Genomic DNA, 18,820 nt, shown 5'->3' on the forward strand with positions numbered 1-18,820 from the left:
GTTTTTGCTCCGTGCGCTTCCGCCGGCGGAGGGATCCCGCGGCCGCCGAGCTGGGGGGGGGGGCGTGGCGGAGCGCGAGGGAGGTGGCGCGGGGCGGAGCCTCGCGCTCCGTGACAGAATGAGCGCGGCTGTGTGTACATGTCAGAGGCAGGGCAGAGGAACCTGGGGGGGGGGGGCGGAGCGGGGCGCGAGGGAGGCGGCGCGGGGCGGAGCCTCGTGCTCCGTGACAGAATGAGCGCGGCTGTGTGTACATGTCAGAGGCAGGGCAGAGGAACCTGGGGGGCGGAGCGGGGCGCGAGGGAGGCGGCGCGGGGCGGAGCCTCGCGCTCCGTGACAGAATGAGCGCGGCTGTGTGTACATGTCAGAGGCAGGGCAGAGGAACGCCCGGCAAGGGAGAGTGAAAGCGCCCGTGCCCGCCTCGCCTCCAGGCAGCCGGGGGCCGTTACCCGCCGAGGGCCGCGGATGTGATGCGCGTGGCGCTGCTCCCGCTTTCTGCTTCCTTGGACGGCGTTGCCGCCGCGGCGAGCGAGGTGAGGGCGGGTTGGGTGGGGAGGGGGCAGCGGGTGCCAAGGTTTCCATCAGGACGGTGTGAGGCAGCGCTGCGGGGGCTGGGGCTCTGTCAGCTGGAGCCGTGGGTCGGCACCGGCCTCGGTAAGTCACGGGGAGGGAAGCTTGCATCCGGAGTTAGAGACAGAAGTGCCGCTAAATTGCCATAATGGAGGACTGCTGACAGTTTTGTGAAAGGTGGTTGTCCCGTGGCTTTAGGTAAATCCGAACACTTTCCAGGTTATTGCAGTAGTAATTTTGTGCTTGTAAGAACATTTGGCATTTGTATGATTGCACTGAAAGTCCCCCCCCCCCGGTTTCCTTTTGTTGCTTTGGCTTCTCGCTTAATTGAAACTGGCCTCGTCTGAGGCTGTGGCACCAGGAGCCTTCGTCCACAGCCTCACGGCTCCCTCTCTCTGCCCACTTTGAGCCCCATTTCAGTCGCAGCTCTCCGGCCGAGCTCCCTCGGGAGTCTGGCACGAGAGTGGCCTTCAGCCAGGCAGGAGGTGTTGCTGTTGCTCAGCATCCCCAGCTCCAAAATCTCGAGGAGCAGGCACAGAGCATGGGGACTGAATTCTGATCTCCTACGTTCCTGGGCCATCAGGTTAACCTTGTTCACTGTAAGTTTTAATGAGACTATAAACGGGAGTGACATGATTTAACTTTCCCTGGAAAGTAATAGTTTATCTTCATGTGACACTAGTGCTCCAATTGTTTTTCTGATTTATGCAGTCTTTGGGGATACTTTGTACAGCCTTTAGGGAAGGTAGGAGTAAACAATTTAAAAGATTTAAAGAAATCCAATAGATTTGCGACCTGATAGGCAAATAAATAATTGGTGACACAGTTGTAAAATTAACTAGGACAGTGTTTTGGTTGGATTTTCGTGGTTCAGTGAGATGAGCATACATTTCTGTGGCACTCTTGATATATTTTATATCATGGACTTGCTAATGCTGGGCCCCCTTGCATGTGTGGTACTTCAGCATATCAGGGAGATAAAAGGTTTACTTTATCAGCATTGTAGCAACAATCATGTGATATAGCATATAGTCTTTGCTTCAATGCCTAATTGCATTAACACATGTTAGTGAGAGAGACCTTTTGGGGAGATTACTATAGTACTGATCACTCTGATAAAGGATGTACTTGTAGGGAATGTTTTCATTAATCCACTCCTGGGTTATATACAACCAATAAATGCACAGAAATAAGCAGACTTCAATAGATGGTATGTTGAGTGTCAAACTAGTTATGTGACACCTTTTATTCCAGCACATATAAGTTATGTTAGCATGAGGTTCTTGAACAAAGGGTCTCTCATCAGGAATCTGTATTGAGGATCAACAATTCTTACATTTCTACAAATTGTTTCCTATTGATTAAATATGGGATTAATATGATTATAAACTCCTTTTTGTTTGGTAAATTATTGTATTATAATTTTATATTTTGACTATTTTTGCGATCAGGATTGTATTTGCATGATTTTATATACTGTTTTCAAGGTTTCATGTTCTTATCCCTTGTAGTATGTTTTAAAGGGCATTACACATCCATTGCTTTCAGTAAATGACTATAGATAATGAGCTGAGATGACATAGCATGAATTAGGAGCATACAGAGGCGTTTTTAAATTAGCTGTGGAGCTTTAATAAAATATAATGTAAGAAGATTTCAGCATTTGTATAGCATTCTAAACTCTGACACATTACAAGAATTTACTTACAACTATAATAAGTTCCTTCCCAAGAGAAATTACAAACTAAGTTGAAACCTAAGGCAGTGGGAGATAGTTATTTGCTAAGACCAAAGTGAGCATCTGTGATAGAATCAATGTTTGAACATAGCTCTCTGTTGCCTGTAGGGATGTGCATTCGTTGATTGATTTTTGTTTTGGTGGTACGCATGTATCTCGCCTATATACGCACATGCCATCAGTTTTGCGCACTGCTCTCCATTCATGAGATACACGTACCGCGAAACGAATGAAACAAATCGACCAATGAATGCACATCCCTAGTTCCCAGCACATTAGTCTAATCATGAGGCTAGCAGTCATTTTGCAACTAGTTTATTTTGATGCTTATCTGAAATTTGTAAATTTTTTTTTTTTTTATCTGACATACCCTGTTTTGATCCATGTAATTGATATTTTTAAAGGTTCTTGGAGTGCTAGAAGTCTATGCAAGAATAGAGGTGATGAGTTTAACATTACTAGACAGGGTTGTGGACTATTTCTCACCGTGAAACATTCAGATTGGCTATTCCCATGCCATTCTTATGTGTCTCTGTGGTTGTACAAGTGTAAAGGGCCACAGCGAAAGAGTGGGAAATTATAAAAAATAAATAAATAAATAAATCTGGAAACTGACAGCAGAGGCTGTCACATGGTGCAATGAGAACCATGATTTGATTATAGCGATATCATGCTATGCTCCTGTTATGACAAGGTAAGATTGGCTTAATTGAGCAGTAGCATTTAGGGGCAACAAACAATATATAACTTAAGAGGTGGCTGGAAAAGTAAGGTATACAATGGAGTAGAACAGAAAAGTATAATACTAGAGGTAAGTGCAGCAATAGCTATAGCAGTAAAGACAACAAGATTATTTTCTAGATTAATTAGTGAAGGGAAAATGCAGTGATGGGCTTGTGAGCATTGTGAAAAAGTCAAAATACTGAACAAATGCTTTCATACATTTATTCATAGAAAGGAATGGTTAGGAATCACAGATGCATTGGAAGTGAGAGGTGAACTCCAGTTCATTTAGACAGGATATGTCCTAAGTAGGATATTATTTTTTAAGGATAAACTTAAAACATGGCTCTTCCGACAAACCTACCCTGATTAAGTACACTGACTTCCGCAAGTATCTTGCCTACGCCTTGTATATTCCTGTAAATAGTCCGTTGCAGTTTTATTTATTGCTTTAATTCCTCCACCTCCTGCTCTTTGTATACTCCTCCTTGTTCGCCCTCCCTGTTCATTGTAATTTCTGCCTTTAAAGTTACATTGTAAACCGGTATGATGTATGCATACTAATACCGGTATATAAAAGTTTTTAAATAAATAAATTATGAAAATTCAGAGGTCCTGGTGGCACCACTGACAAGTCACTGGGAAAATGAAGTAATTCCACAAGTCTTCAGAAATACAGATGTATTTTCTCATCTTAAATGTTGGAGCAGATAGGCTGGAAAATTCAGGCCAGTTGCCCTGATGTTGATATTGGGGAAATGAATGGAATCGCTACTAAAGAAAAATAAGTGTATTTAGTCCAGTAGAGTGCAGGATCCAAGGTGGCATGGATTCAGCAGTAGGAGGTCATGTCACACATCTGATGCATTTCTTTAACTGGGTGGCCATGGAATGAGATCAAGGTAGAGTGCTATATGTTGTACTAAGATTTTAGTAAGGCCTTTGAACACTTTTCTGCACAAGAGGCTCATAAACAAGTTGAGCAGCCTATGGTTGGTTCCTAATGCAATAAGCTGGGATAGAAACTAGTTGAGTGATAGGCAATATAGTGGAGATTACGGAGATTTTCTCTAGGGAGGCTGAGTTTTTCTCTGAGTATGATTAACTGCAGGGTGAAAGAAAGATATATCCTGAGACTAGCTCTGTTCTATCTTTTTTTTTTTTTCCCATAAGTGATATTGCTGAGTTACTAGAGGAGAAGATACATTTTGTTTGACACTAAGATGTGCAATGTGTTTGACACTTAGGCAGTATAAACATGAGATTTAAGAAATCTTGAATGTGGGAGTTAAAATTTAATGTAATGTAAAAAATACAGAATCTTGCATCTAGGGCATAGAAACCCAGCAAAGCAGTAAACAAAGGTGGATGAAGTACTGACAAATATCAAGCCAGAAAGGAATGTGAGGTGACTATACCTGATGACCTTAGTTGCTAAATATTGTGCCAAATCAATAGGGAGAGCCAGTGGAAGTTTAGAATACATAAAGAATGGTATCATTGTTAGAAAAAAGATGATCCAGCCTCCCTGGATTGTTAATGCCAAGTTCTGAAGGCTGTACCTCCTGAGGGATCTACTCCAGTAAAAGCAGAATGTATTCGGTCTTGTCGATGTTCAGGCATAGTTTCATTTGATTTAAGGTATTTTTTATGTTGGTAAATATGTGGCTGAAAGGTTGAGGGCATTCTTTATTGTGTTTGTTACAGGGACGATAAGTTGGATGTCGTCCGCGTACATGTAATAGGTGATGCCGAGATTTGATAGTAGTTGGCACAGCGTAGGATATAAATGTTGAACAGGGTGGCAGATAGAGTGGATCCCTGGGGCACTCCGGTTTCAAGAGGGAGTTGTTGATGGCTACTTGGAATGATCTATTTCGAAGGAAAGAGGAGAACCATGCTAGTGTATTTCCTGTTATGCCTATTTCGGTTAGTCGTCGAATTAGGATTTTATGGTCGACCATGTCGAATGCTGCAGATAGAACTAGTAAGATGAGAATGTATTTTTGGCCATTGTTGAACCCTTTTAGAACAGTGTTTGTTAGCTTTGATGAGTAGTGTTTCGGTGCTGTGTTGTCTTCGGAAGCCATGTTGTGTGGGATGTAGGATGTTTAGTTCCAGATGTTCATCTAGTTGTTTCAATACAACCTTTTCTGTTAGTTTTGCAAGTAAGGGTAAGTTAGATATGGGTTGGTAGTCATTTAGGTCATTGGGGTCAAGGTTCACTTTTTTTAGGATGGGCTTAATTGTTTCCTTTTTGAGAGAGTCTGGTAGATCTGCAACTTCAAGGGATTTATTGATTGATTGTTATTGTTGGGGATATGACTTGAGATATCTCTTTTTTTTTAGTGTATGGGTGGGAATTGTATCAAGTTCATGACGTGCTGGGTTTATTGTTTTAATGAGGTTTTCAGTCTCCGTGGATGATATGGGTTCAAAGAATGACCATGGTGATAAGTTAGTGTTGGTTAGTTGTATATTTTGGTTCATGGTTTTGATTACGTTCTCAGAGATTTTACTGATTTTGTTTTTAAAGAAATTTGCAAGTTCATTGCTTAGGTTTTTGTTTGTGTTGATGTTTCTGCAGTGAGGTTTTTTACAATGTTGAATAGGGTTTGTGGATTGTTGAGCAGTTTTGAATCTTCTTACTGTAGTAATCTCATTTAGTTTTGGTTATCATGTTTTTATAGTATGCCAAGTAGGTTCAGTATCTGGCTAGCGTTAGTGGGCATTTGTTTCTGCGCCATTCTTTTTTTTTTTTAGGGTTGATTTGGTGTCTCTTAAATGTTTGTTGAACCACAGGTTCTCTGTTTTCCTTTTGTTCCTTATCAGTCTGGTTCTTTCTGGGTTAATGTTGGCAACTTCTGTGGTTATTCTATGCCAAGAGTGTGTGGCGTTGTTGTTAGTTTAAGTCAAGGTTCTTTAATTGCGTTCCAAGTTCTTGTTGTAGGGGTTCAAGGAGAAATGCAGGTCTGTATTTGAGTATGGGATGTTTATTTCTGGATTATTGCTAGCTTCCACAAGAGTATGGCATTTTATAAGATGATGGTTGGACCATGGAACTGGTGTGTTTGATACAGTGGGGTTTGATCGGAATTTATCGTTGGTAAACATCAGGTCTAGTGTGTGGCCTGCTTTGTGAGTTGGGTGGTATATGAGTTGTGTGAAATTGAGGGCTGTAAGTGCATCTAGTAGAGTTTGCGTGGAGTGTGATGGGGTGATTTGTCAGTGTGGAGATTGAAATATGTGTTTAGCCCATGGTAAATGCATGTTTTACTTCCCAATGCATTGGCTTACCATTAGCTTAGTGCATCCAGAGTTTAAAAAAAATATATATGAAACTGTGCTGAATTGCAATGCAGTTTCAACATTCAAGTTTCTGCATAGGCCTGTTTAAGGTTTGATTTTTAATAAGGCTTTTTCCTATAAATACAAGCTGATGTAGTAATCTGGGCATTTAGAAACTGTACTTTGGTTTTTAGTGCACATTTTTAATGCCCAGATTACGTTTTTTTTTTCGGTCGATAAGCAGGCTGAATTAGCCAAGCTCAGTGAGTGATGTCATCAGGTGGTACTAGGCGAAGCTGTTTCTCAAAGCTAGTAAAGCTTTGCTGAACTGGGCATGCGCTGCTTTTCCCGTGCGTTCCAAAATTCTCTGTACCTCTTTTTTTTTTTTTTTTTTTTTTTTTTTTGTCTGCGCTACACATGGACAGTTGAATCCTGTCTCTCTCTTTCAAGAATTGTTTTTCTCCTCTACTGTCTTCGCCTCTTCAAAACCAAACAGCACTTTTAAGTGTTCCAAAGTCTACCAGGAAGATTTCCTTCTGGGTTCAAGTACTGTTTGTGTGGACATATATCCATAACAGATGAATATAATTATTGTTACTTATGCCTCAGCCTGGACCATGATCAGGCCTCCTGCAGGGATTATGTCACCCCGAGTGCAGAAACAATGGGTGGACAAAATAGCCCGACTTCGCCTGAAAGAAAAATCTCTCATCATGGCTTCCACAGTCTTGGAGTCTGGAGATTCATCCTCCACATGAACCGGAGAAGGAATGTGGGCAGTAAATATTCTCCTCCCCAGGAGCGCTGGCCAGCCTCCCCTGGATCAACCCATGTGCCAAAGATTGCTTCAAAAGCTATTTCGAAGGGGTGTTAGACTTAAGGGCATCTTTTTATTTGAAATTTCCTTGTAAGTGTGTCATTTGCTTCCAAGGGAACTATTTATTTATTTATTTTTTAATCCTGTAGATCTTGAGAGGTTTTTTCTTTCTTCATATTATCCCCCTCTAATGTGGGCTTATGCATGAATATTGTTTTGTTTTTTCTTTTATTTGGATAAGATTCTTTTCATTTCATGTAATGATTTGAAATCAATAAAGAGTAAATAAAAAAAAAAAAAGCTATTCCGAAGCAGGTGAAGTCACACAGCTTCTTACCGCCGAAGAAACACCATTTGGCACCAGACTTACCGGCCTAGAAGCCAAGTTGACGCAAAAGCATTCGTCTGTGCATATCGCATCACCAAGTGTGGCACAGGCTGCATCAGAGACAACGTACCATGTGCCCCATATACCACGCAATGCATCACAAATGATGCAGCCCGCACAGAAGACTAAGAGCCTACATGCCTTGAAGGAGCATAGAAAGAAAGCTTCCGTGGAGCAAATTATGGGGTCACTGCCAGCAAAAAATTGAAGGAGTCGACAATCTTTCTCGACCACTCATTTGACTGCAACAAACTGGAACCAGGTCATCCATGCTCCAGCAGATTATTCACTTCCAAGGGCTCCGGCAGAATCTGCACAGGGCACTGGACAACAGTTGCTCCCCAGTTTGCTTATGCAGAGAACAGCCTGCATCTTCAACCCAGCCACAGGGAGACCCTCACCCCCTACATATGCGAGGGGATCCATTATACAACATTATCTGGCAGCCTTGCCACCTCTCCGATTGCCAAGTGGACACTACTTCACCTACGAAACAACCATTCAGTTTCCTACTAGTGAACTCGGAATCTTGCTCACATCTAATCTATGACAAAAAAAAAGGTCTACGCATACAGACTCCAGAACCAGTATGTTCCTTTCACAACTGGGACAACCACTGTCTACTAACCAAGAACAAATATTGAGTATTGACGATGAGGCTCCAGCACAGTCTCCAGGACGATGGTCCCAATAAGCAGTGGAACAAATTGCAGAGATAGTAAGGGAGTTCTTCGCATCTTTATTCCCATGAACAGAACTCTACCCTCTGACTACCTGATATGGCCACCTAAAGAGCCTGTAAAGCCAGGAGCACCTCCAGTATCTGTCCCTACATCTCTAGCAGATGCCGCTACTCTGTGGTGTGAAAACATGTTAAGGAATCAACTTCTCCCTATATGCAGACAACATACAATTCTATATACTATTTGACAATTGCTTTTACTATTCTGTTTGCTTGATTTTTAAAGCTTACTTTGTGTACAATGCTCTTTTTCTTAAATTACTGGTATTTTATTTACTCATATTAATGTATTTTTCCTTGTTTTTATTGTAAACCGCTTAGACCTCATGAATATTTGTATAGGCATTATAAAAAACAATTTAAATAAATTCTTTCACATGAAAAAAAAAATCTTTCACATGTCAACCAAAACAGTTACTTTCTTATCTCCATCACTTGTCCCAAACAGGGCCAACAATCTCAATTTGTATACAAGTTAGTGCCATAGCAGCATAACATCAACAAGAGAACGGAGCCCCAATCTCTGTACATCCACTAATCTCATGTTTCATGAGGGGTCTGCATCGCCTAAGTCCCCATACGCAGAAAGCCCTAGTTCCATGGGACATTTAACGTAGTCCTTGTAGCACTCGTGGAACCTCTACTCAAGCCCTTAGACTTGGCAGAACTGAAATTCCTGACCTGGAAAGTTGTCTTCCTAATAGTGGTGACTTTGGCTAGGAGAGTCCAAAGAACTAAATGCACAATTGAATCTTTATGGGTAAAAATCCCTTGTGTGTTGGAAGAGTATAGCAATAGGAGTATTACTACCATCTTAACTATCCTAACCATCTATAACTTAACCATCTATAACTAAGCGCCTTATCCTGACTGAACTTGGGAATATTTTGTATTACAGTTAATAATATACAATATTTTCCAAAATTAAAATTCAATTTTACGTTTAATTTAAGTTTAACATGCTAATTGGCTTAATTTAAGTATTTATTGTTATTGTTCAATGTTCTTTGTAAAAAAAACCCCGGTCTGACCTCCCAGACCAGGGCAATCTTTTCGTTTCATGTAAACCGGACTGATTTGTATTGTATACAGGAATTCCGGTATATAAAAATTAAAAATAAATAAAATAAATCTTCCTGGCCAAAATGAGACAGACAGTGAAATGGTAAGAGAAATTAGGGAAACTAACCATAATGAGAGATTTCAGTTACTCCAATATTGACCTGGTAAATGTAACATCAAGTGCGTATTTTCAATCAGATTGAGGTCGGGCTCTGCCTGGGCCACCCAGTCTAGCTTTAGCTGTGCGTTTCACGTTGTCGTATGCTGAAAGGTGAGCTGCTGTCCAGGTTTCTGCTTCCTTGCAGAGGACAGTGGATTTTCCTCAAAGATGTTTCTGTACTTTTTTCCTCTATTCATTGCCCCTTGTTGTCTTGGTAGGTACCCCAGTTCTTGCCAATGAGAAACATCCCCATAGCATGATGCACTACCTAGCAGAAAAATTCAGCAATCCATGCTGGTTCTATCATGTGAATAACCACAGTTTTAACACCAGAACGTTAAGTATTTAGGATTGCTACAGAACTGTGTGTGTATGTTAGCCAACTTTTTTTTTCCTACTTCATTTTCTAAGGAATTCTGGAATATATTTTTCACTTGGCATGTATGGATACTTGGAACAAACATTGTTTTAATGCAACAAAAAGTGAACATTCTGGAAGAGGGTGCAGACTTTCTTGCAAAATAAAACTTTTCTTGTGGCCATTGTATAATAGTCACCTATTTTTAAGGCTTCTTAACATTTTCTTGTATATTTGGGTACAGTTTCTAACTTTTTATTTAAACTAACCTGCAAACTACACTTTTTTTTTTTTTTAGAGCAGAATTTTGTTTAAAATGTTGGTTATCTAATTGTTCTTAGCAGTGATTTCTCTAGAATAGTGTGTGTTTTTTTCAGGGGAGAAAAACAAATTACATCCTGTTCTTGAGGAATGGTGAATAGAATAGCAGCCAGTATTCATTTTAAATGTAGCCCTAGCAAGTGTTTGAGGAAAACAGCAGCAGTGTATTTTAAACTAAGGATAGTCTATAAATGTATCTGATACAGTATCCAGTGAATGAGTAAAGTATAGCAGCGATTCAAAATAAGCATCCAAATAGTTGCCCAGTGTGTAATGGATGTGAGACTATTTCTAGTAATCCTGTTCCCTGGCTCACTTTGCAGGCAGTGTCTAGGAACTACTAGAATAATTAATTAGGTTTCTCATCCATGTCCAGTAAGTGACACTCGTTTTGATAGGAGCTGCTGTCTCTACAAACATGCTAAGCTCTGTTTACCTAAATTAGTTTGGCCTGTAGGGCGCAAATGGAGCTATTTGATAATAAAATAAGATATTTATCATGGCCCATAAGAAGATATTTAGAGCTTGTAGAAGGTGAAACCATTATCAACACTTCATTTATATTATCCACTTCACCTATAGACTTGTCTATTATACTTATTTACCCATGTAAATATGTGTTTTGGTTTGTCTGCAGAAACCCTTAGACCTAAGTACACTGGCATAAGTCTGGGCCAGAACTCTGCCATGTCCATGCAGCTTCTGTTATTTTCCCTGGGAGTATCGTGCAATTACTTGGCCAGTCTCACATATGCAAAATGGACATAGCCATGTTTGTGTCATGAGCATGTGCTTAAAAACAGCACACACCACCACACTTGGTAGCCAGACACACACAGCCATTCAATCAATACATTAAAAAAAACCAAAACGTATTGCCCTGCTAAATATGAAATACCAATACTTCCCCCTGTTGAGAGGTACCTTCTTGCATCTATTGTGGCACACTGCAGGTTGGATAAGTACCTGGCAAGTACCCAAACACTAAGATCCCATGCTACTGATGCAAGTAATAGCAGTGGCTATTCCCTAAGTCAACTTGATTAATAGCAGTTAATGGACTTCTCCAAGAACTTATCCAAACCTTTTTTTAAACCCAGCTACACTAACTGCCCTAACCATATCTTCTGGCAATAAATTCCAGAGCTTAACTGTGCGTTAAGTGAAAAAACATTTTATCCAGTTAGTTTTAAATGTGCCACTAGCTAACTTTATGGAGTGCCCGCTTATCCTATTATCTGAAGGAGTAAATAACAGATTCACATCTACTTATTCTAGACCCCTCATGATTTTAAAGACCTCTATCATATCCCCCCTCGGCCATCTCTTCTCCAAGCTGAACAGCCCTAACCTCTTTAGTCTTTCCTTGTAGGGGAGCTGTTCCACCCCCTTTATTATTTTGGTCGTCCTTCTCTGTACCACTTTCATCGCAACTATATCTCTTTTTTTAGATGCGGCAACCAGAATTGTACACAGTATTCAAGATGCAGTCTCACCATGGAGCGATACAGAGGCATTATGACATTTTCTGTTTTATTCACCATTCCCTTCCTAATAATGCCTAATATTCTGTTTGCTTTTTTGACTGCCGCAGCACACTGAACCGATTTCAATGTGTTATCCACTATGACACCTAGATCTCTTTCTTGGGTTGTAGCACCTAATATGGAACCAAACATTGTGTAATTATAGCATGGGTTATTTTTCCCTATATTCATCACCTTGCACTTATCCACATTAAATTTCATCTGCCATTTGGATGCCCAATTTTCCAGTCTCACAAGGTCCTTCTGCAATTTATCACAATTTGCTTGTGATTTAATTACTCTGAATACTTTTTTATCACCTGCAGATTTGATTACCTCACTCATTGTATTCCTTTCCAGATCATTTATAAATATCTTGAAAAGCACGGGTCACAGTACAGATCCCTGAGGCACTCCACTGCCCACCCCCCTCCACTGAGAAAATTATCCATTTAATCCTATTCTGTTTCCTGTCTTTTAATCAGTTTGTAATCCACGAAAGGACATCGCCACCTATCCCATGACTTTACTTTTCCTAGAAGCCTCTCATGAGGAACTTTGTCAAATGCCTTCTGAAAATCAAAATATACTACATCTACCGGTGATTTACTACCCTTCAGTTTGTCTCTAGGTATTGCTTTTAATTTTAAACTGTCCAGAAATTTTTTGATATGAACTTGTTTCATTCTGTTTGAGACCTAATTTAATAAAAAGCATACAAGTAAAAGGTACTCTATTATACTCAAAAGAATAATAGTATTTGGAAAGTTTTGGTTTTGGTTAGCATTTTTGGTTTTCTTTTATTAGGTCTTATGTTGAACTAACAAATCTTCTCTCTTAAAGATACCTTGCTTAGCTGGAACACTTTCTCATTTCTTTCATACCTTTTGATTTCTAAGAGAAATTTATTTTCTTTTGTATAGCAAAATGTTATATTTTATCATCAGATTTATGAGTGAAGGCCAACACCAATACTTCAGTATATAAAAACATACAAATAAATAAAATAATTTTATGATTTAGGAGTCTCTGATGTTCTGACTTTAATTTTTAGTATGACTAGTAAATGTGTGGCTCCTCCGTAATCTTGCAGACAGCAATGTGGGTAGAGGGACAGGCAGGAGGCCCCTGTGGGTGGACAGCATTCTTGCTGTTGAGTAGCCATGGGGCTGAGGGTCAGGTGCCCTATAGGATAGAGGACTCCAGAGTCTGTCGGATTAGAGAAGGAAAAAGAAGACTATGCACAGGTTGTTTGGGAAATGGAAGAAAGTGCTGGGTTCGGACTGGGCAGATGGAGAATGTAGCCGGGCTGGCGAGCGGGGAGGGAGTACATGCACCACCTTGTGAATCTTACCAAGTATATAATAGTGTGGGATACATTTTTTGAAGGGTTTTATTTTTATTTATTTTTATTTTTTTGCTGTTTCAGAATAATCTGAGGGAAAAGTATCATGAGAAATGGTATTTTGTAGCCCTTATGGCACCAAAGAGTAAATCAGTTCCCTGTAAATGTCTCCTTTTTAAGGTGTAAAATTTAAAAGACAGCGAGTCAAAAACTCACATTCATCAAACAGTTTTGGACACATATATTTCATTGCTGCTGCTGAATTTGGGACATCGAAAGGATTCTCTTTTCATTTTGTCTAGTAAGAAATTTATTTATATTTTGCCATTTTATTTTCCTTGTGTCAGTAGGAGAAATGTTTTATTGTATTACCATAATGTATGCTTGGAAGCTGAGGGAATGAGAGAGCATGGCTATAATAAAGGCATACATTTATATTCTCCTACCTTTCTGGATACAAAAAAATGAAACCTGGAAGACAGCAGAGTGTTTTAAAGAGTCTAGTTAATTTTGGTATCTAAAAGTTACCTTTTATTGTTTGTGTTTTGATCTCAAACCTGTATGTACTTTAAACCATATCAATGTAAGGTTCCATAACTGTTGCAATAAATTGCCCAGCTAAATTTTATTGGCTACCATAAAATATCTTTTTGCTAGCTCTGTCCTCATTTTTTTGCTTGATTCTTAAATATAGGAGTAGTATATGCTTACAGAACAAGATTTTTCTTTTATTAAATGCTTTTGTACACCACATTCTAGTACTGAAAACAACCTATGCATTATCATATACTAGTAGTAAAAGCCTGTATAAGGACGGGGAAGTACTGTGAAGCGTAGGATGTGTGGTAGTAGAGAATGGATTGACTATTCAAAAAGAGAGACGAGCGGAGCTGGAGAGTACTGGAAAATAGAGGTGTGGAGCAAAATTTGCATACCAGTGATACAGATGAGGGCAACTTTCCTCTTTTATTGTAGTTAGATATTCTCAATGCTGTCACTGCTGAGGGTGAAAAACCATGTTCAGTGTAATACCATTTTTTCATTCAGTTGTATCAATCTAGGAGGCCAATGTATAAAGCTATGCAAAGCTGCACATTTAGTTTTTTGCACATGCTTGTTTTTCTGTTAGACTATTATGCAAATGAACCTGATATAAAAATAGTGCACAAAGTTTTTCTGTGAAGGTATTTGCAGAAAACATCAACTACATCTCACTGAGGTATAATTAAAGTTCTTCAAAATCAATCTTTCAATTATCAATTTATAACTCAACCATTTTCACAAATGTTCAAGGCAAAGAAAATCAACTAAGGATGATCAAGAACATTAAAAGAAAACATAAGAATTGCATAACAGAATAGTACTAAACATTAAAATCATAACACATCATAGGACTCCAAAATCATAAATCAAATGCCATTAATAAGACATAACCCAGCAATAATATTCGGGTCCCTAAGCCTGAATAAAAAGCCAGGTTCTTCAAAACATTTTAATCAATTTGCAAAGCTATTTTTGTGTAGTTTCTACTATGCGATCATAGTTAATGAACTGCTTTGCATAATTTTTGTATTGCAGGAGCTCTGATTAATTGATAGAAATAATAAAGAGCAAATAGTGCATGCTGTGTTTTGTGCTGTTTAATACATCTGTCTCAAAGAAAGAAAGATGTGTAGAATTTAAAAATGTTTACCTTAGATATTGACTGTTTATAGCTAAAAGTGCTTAAAAGGTTAGTTAGATTCCTATTGCTTACTATCCTCGCATAATGCATAACTTCTCCTTCATCTGCTCCCAATTTTAGGAACTTTCGTTCCTTGTAAATAGTTACCCAGTTTCTGTTTGCTGATGTTCTTCTATTGTATGCAAAGTTTACTGTTCTATGTAATGGCAGTGCCAAAAGTTCTGTTTAATGACACTGTCAAAAAGTTTTAGTTTTCTGGAAACCGATACGATGTGCAAACGGCTATCGGTATATAAAATCATTTAAATAAATAAATAAAATAAATAATGCAAGCCATAGCTTTAAGGTATTAATTTAAGAAAAGAGAAAAATAAGATGCATGCGCCATATGGTGGTGGTAAACATCTTTAAGTTTTCACGTGTTGATGACTAGGTTCTTTACTGCTTGTAATGTGGTATCTTGACCCAATATTTATATAACTTTAAAAATTACTTTTGAAGGAAGAGCAGATGCAAGTTTTGTTGTGGTTTTGCATTCTTCTGTGGGATGGGAATTGGGGGTGGGTTTCCTGTTTTCTGCTCAAAAAAAAAAAAAAAAAAGGATCCTAAACAGTATTTGGAGGCTAAAGATTTTTCTAATGATTTAGAAATCCCAATTGGTACTACTTTTGAGTTTGTCTTTAACATGCTATTGGGGGTATGAATCTGTTCCTGTATATTGCCATGTGAATTTCCTGCTCTCTTCTGTTTTACTTTCTAGAATGCTGTGTTCTCACCAACATTACAAACAAACACTTGAACTTAAAATAAAAACAAATGCAAAATTGGATGCTGTTATGCCACTTTTTTTTTGTTTGTAAAACTTGGCTAACTGAGGTAGCAGCATAGCTAATACTCTTTACAGTAGTTTACTCCCCTCGTAAAACTTCTCTTGCTACAGTAACAGAAGAAATAAAAAAAAAAAAAAAGTTTCAAGGGAGTCTTTTTTTTTTTTTTTTTTTTTTTTTTTTGCCTGTTTTGGTAAAGATGAGAAAAGAAGTTGAAACAGGAATTAACAACTAGAAACCACATGAGAATGTGTGCTAAAATGTGACCTCTTTGCTTCTCCTCAACCCTTTTCACCCACAGCAGGTGCAGGATTTGGCATATGCTTACTTAGTGTCTCAGTTGGTGTGTTGGATGCAGTTTCTCATAAAATGGTGATTGAAAAAGAGAATTATATGGTTTATATGTGTTTTCAAGTGTTTAATGTGCTATAAGTAACTAACTTGTTTGACCACCTGAGATGCAATGTGCATTTATAGTAGAATACTGAAACATTTTCCTTTTGAAACAACTTGCATATTATAAACAAACATTGATGCACCCAGTAAGGAACAGAAACAAATCCTTGTGCTTGTAATAGTTTTTCATTATCATGTAGTGTTTTTAGCTGTCTTGCATACAGCACAATAATTGGGAAGCAAAGGTAGTGAAGCATTTCATTCCAAAATGTACTTGCTTCATCAAACATTTTGAAGCAAGATGTAGCAGAGAACAAGACCATCAATACACAAAATAACATATGTAATAAATTACAATAACTAAATCAATACACAGCCCATCCGTTACAAATCAGCTATACTATCCTTCTATCCCCCAATTACCTCTTCCTCCGTAGAATGAGAATGCTAACATTATTTTATAACATAGTCTTATAACATAATCCTAGGCACTGTATTGTACTTTGGAACTAAGCAAGAGAGAGCTTGGGCTTCCAGGCCATTGTTTATCAGCTGCAGCTTCCAACAAGTACTCCACATGCAATCATAGAGAACAAGTTAGCTAATAGGGCTGAAGCCAGTTTTTTGTAAATAAACCCAGCCCCACACTCTCAATATCTTATGTGCTAGACATATGATCTTAAATTGTTTCTTAAGTTGTATAGGTAACTAATGTAGCACATAAGAAATTGCCATACTGGGTCAGACCAAGGGTCCATCAAGCCCAGCATCCTGTTTCCAGCAGTGGCCAATCCAGGCTACAAGTACCTGGCAAGGTAGACCAAAAAAGATTTCACACACAACTGCCAGGAAAATTTGTTGGGATATAAAGAAAAACCCACAAGCAACTTCTACTGAAATATAGGCTTTTCTGAAACAGTGGTGTGGGTGTTTCAGCATGCACAATAAGGAGATAATTAAACAAAAATGGGCTGCATGGTAGAGTTACCAGAAAAAAGCCAGTGCAGCACAAACGCCATAAAACAGCCCACTTAATATGGCAAACAGCACTTAGAGAAGCCTAAAACTTCTGGAACAAAATAATTTGGAGTGATGAGACCAAAATTGAACTTTTGGTCACAACCGTAAACGCTGTGTTTGGAGAGGAGTCAATAAGGCCTCTGAAGAGAAGCACACCATCGCTAGCGTGAAGGTGGAACTCTGCTTTATTGGGAGTGTGAGCTACAGTGGCAGAGGGAATTTAGTCAAAATTGATGGCAGAACAAATGCAGCATCTTATCAGAAAATATTGGAGGAGAATTTGCATTCATCAGCCGGGAAGCTGCGCATGGGATGCATTTGGACTTTCTAACATGACAATGATCAGAAACATAAGGCCAAGTCAACCCTTCAGTGGCTGCAGTAGAAGAAAGTTAAGGTTCTGGAATGGCCATCACGGTTTTCTGACTCAGCATCTTTGAGCCAATTTGGGGAGAACTTGATCATGCTAGATAACCAAAGAATTTACAGAATCTGGAGGGTTTTTGCCAAGAGGAATGGGCAGCTTTACTACAAGAGAAAACACAAGGCCTCGCTCACCACCATCACAAAAGACTGCAAGCTGTCATTGACGCAAAAGGGGGCAATACATGATATTAAGAACTAATGGTATGCAAACTTTTGAACAGGACAGTTTTATATTTCCTTGCTATGGTTTGTTTAATAATTGTGCTATTCTGTGATGCATAATGGCTTACTTTGAAACACATTTAAAATAGCACACTTGTCTGATCACTCATGTTTTCTTAATGCTACGCATCTTACAAATTTCTGCCAAGGGTATGTAAACTTATGAGCATAAATGTATATTGTTTTTAATAATTATGTATTGACTATTTAACCCCTCAATGATGGGGGGTTGATGGATGGGTATTTTGGTTGTTGGAGTTTTTATAAATCATTTTGTACCTTGCATTTCTCTGAGGACAAGCAGAATGATAGTCCTCACATGTGGGTGACATCATTCAATGGAGCCCAACCCAGAATTTTTATGTGCCGCACTAGGCATGCCATTATACCACATGTCCATGCAGAGACCCCTTCAGGCTCCTCTCTTCCGCAGATCCCACCAGTTTCTGTGGCAAATTCAGCGAAAGTTGTAGATTTCATTTGTCATTGGGCTCTGTGGTCATTTTGCTAAGTTTCTTTTTGCTTTCTCAGACCCATTCAGTGCACTACCAGGTATCAACTGGTGGTCATCTAGCTTGACTTTGCTTCCCTTATTTTCTCTACAGTCATGGATACGCAAACCAGCTGTTTCCGGTGATGCCTCTGGTGTACCAGGGGTTATGTCTGTCATAGGTCCTCATGATAGATGTATCCTGTGCTTAGAGCATATGTCTAGAGGTGTTGCCTGTGAACAAACATGACCCTGAGAGGACAACTGTCCAATTTGGAGCTGATGGAGAAGCACTTCAGGTACTGAAAAACCAACCCATTGGCATTGGAGACATTGACATCAAGGAACTCAGGAGCTGCATCAGATGCTGGTGATACTTTGGGGTGGGGGGGCACATTCCAATCCCTTAACATCAAACATCAGTAGGGACTAGAGGTCAAGTGGTTGCCTGCCTCTTTCCACTTGAACTAGGCATCTGTTTCCGCCTCTGACTCTGGCATCAGAGTTCCAAATCCAGGTATCGCGTGAAGGCAAAGAAGCATCGGTCTCCATCTGTACATGATTCTGGGAACAGGGACAATCTAGCTGTGGCTGAGGACCCCCAATCCCCCAACATGGTCACATGGAAAGGAGAGCTTATACTTGAAGACCTGTGAACTGCACTAATATCCGAGGGTTTAGATGTCAACCACTGGATAACACTTTTTGGTTCCCAGGAAG

The 18,820-nt window shown here is 39.3% G+C and overlaps 1 protein-coding gene across 8 annotated transcripts in view; it reads left to right on the plus strand.

Moving 5' to 3' along the window:
• The first annotated feature begins 284 nt into the window (after positions 1-284).
• Positions 285-18,820, plus strand: part of MEF2A (myocyte enhancer factor 2A) — a 183,501-nt gene continuing 164,965 nt past the window's right edge. For 3 of the 8 annotated variants that reach the window (XM_029574544.1, XM_029574537.1, XM_029574540.1), the window contains exon 1: positions 290-530. The gene's annotated coding sequence lies outside the window, so the exon portion shown is untranslated. Of the gene's footprint in view, positions 531-658; positions 766-13,215; positions 13,337-18,820 lie in introns of those variants that run through there. The other 5 variants (XM_029574535.1, XM_029574543.1, XM_029574538.1 and 2 more) reach the window with 5 other exon arrangements.

Source organism: Rhinatrema bivittatum, chromosome 13, assembly GCF_901001135.1.
Source record: "Rhinatrema bivittatum chromosome 13, aRhiBiv1.1, whole genome shotgun sequence".
NCBI lineage: Eukaryota > Metazoa > Chordata > Amphibia > Gymnophiona > Rhinatrematidae > Rhinatrema > Rhinatrema bivittatum.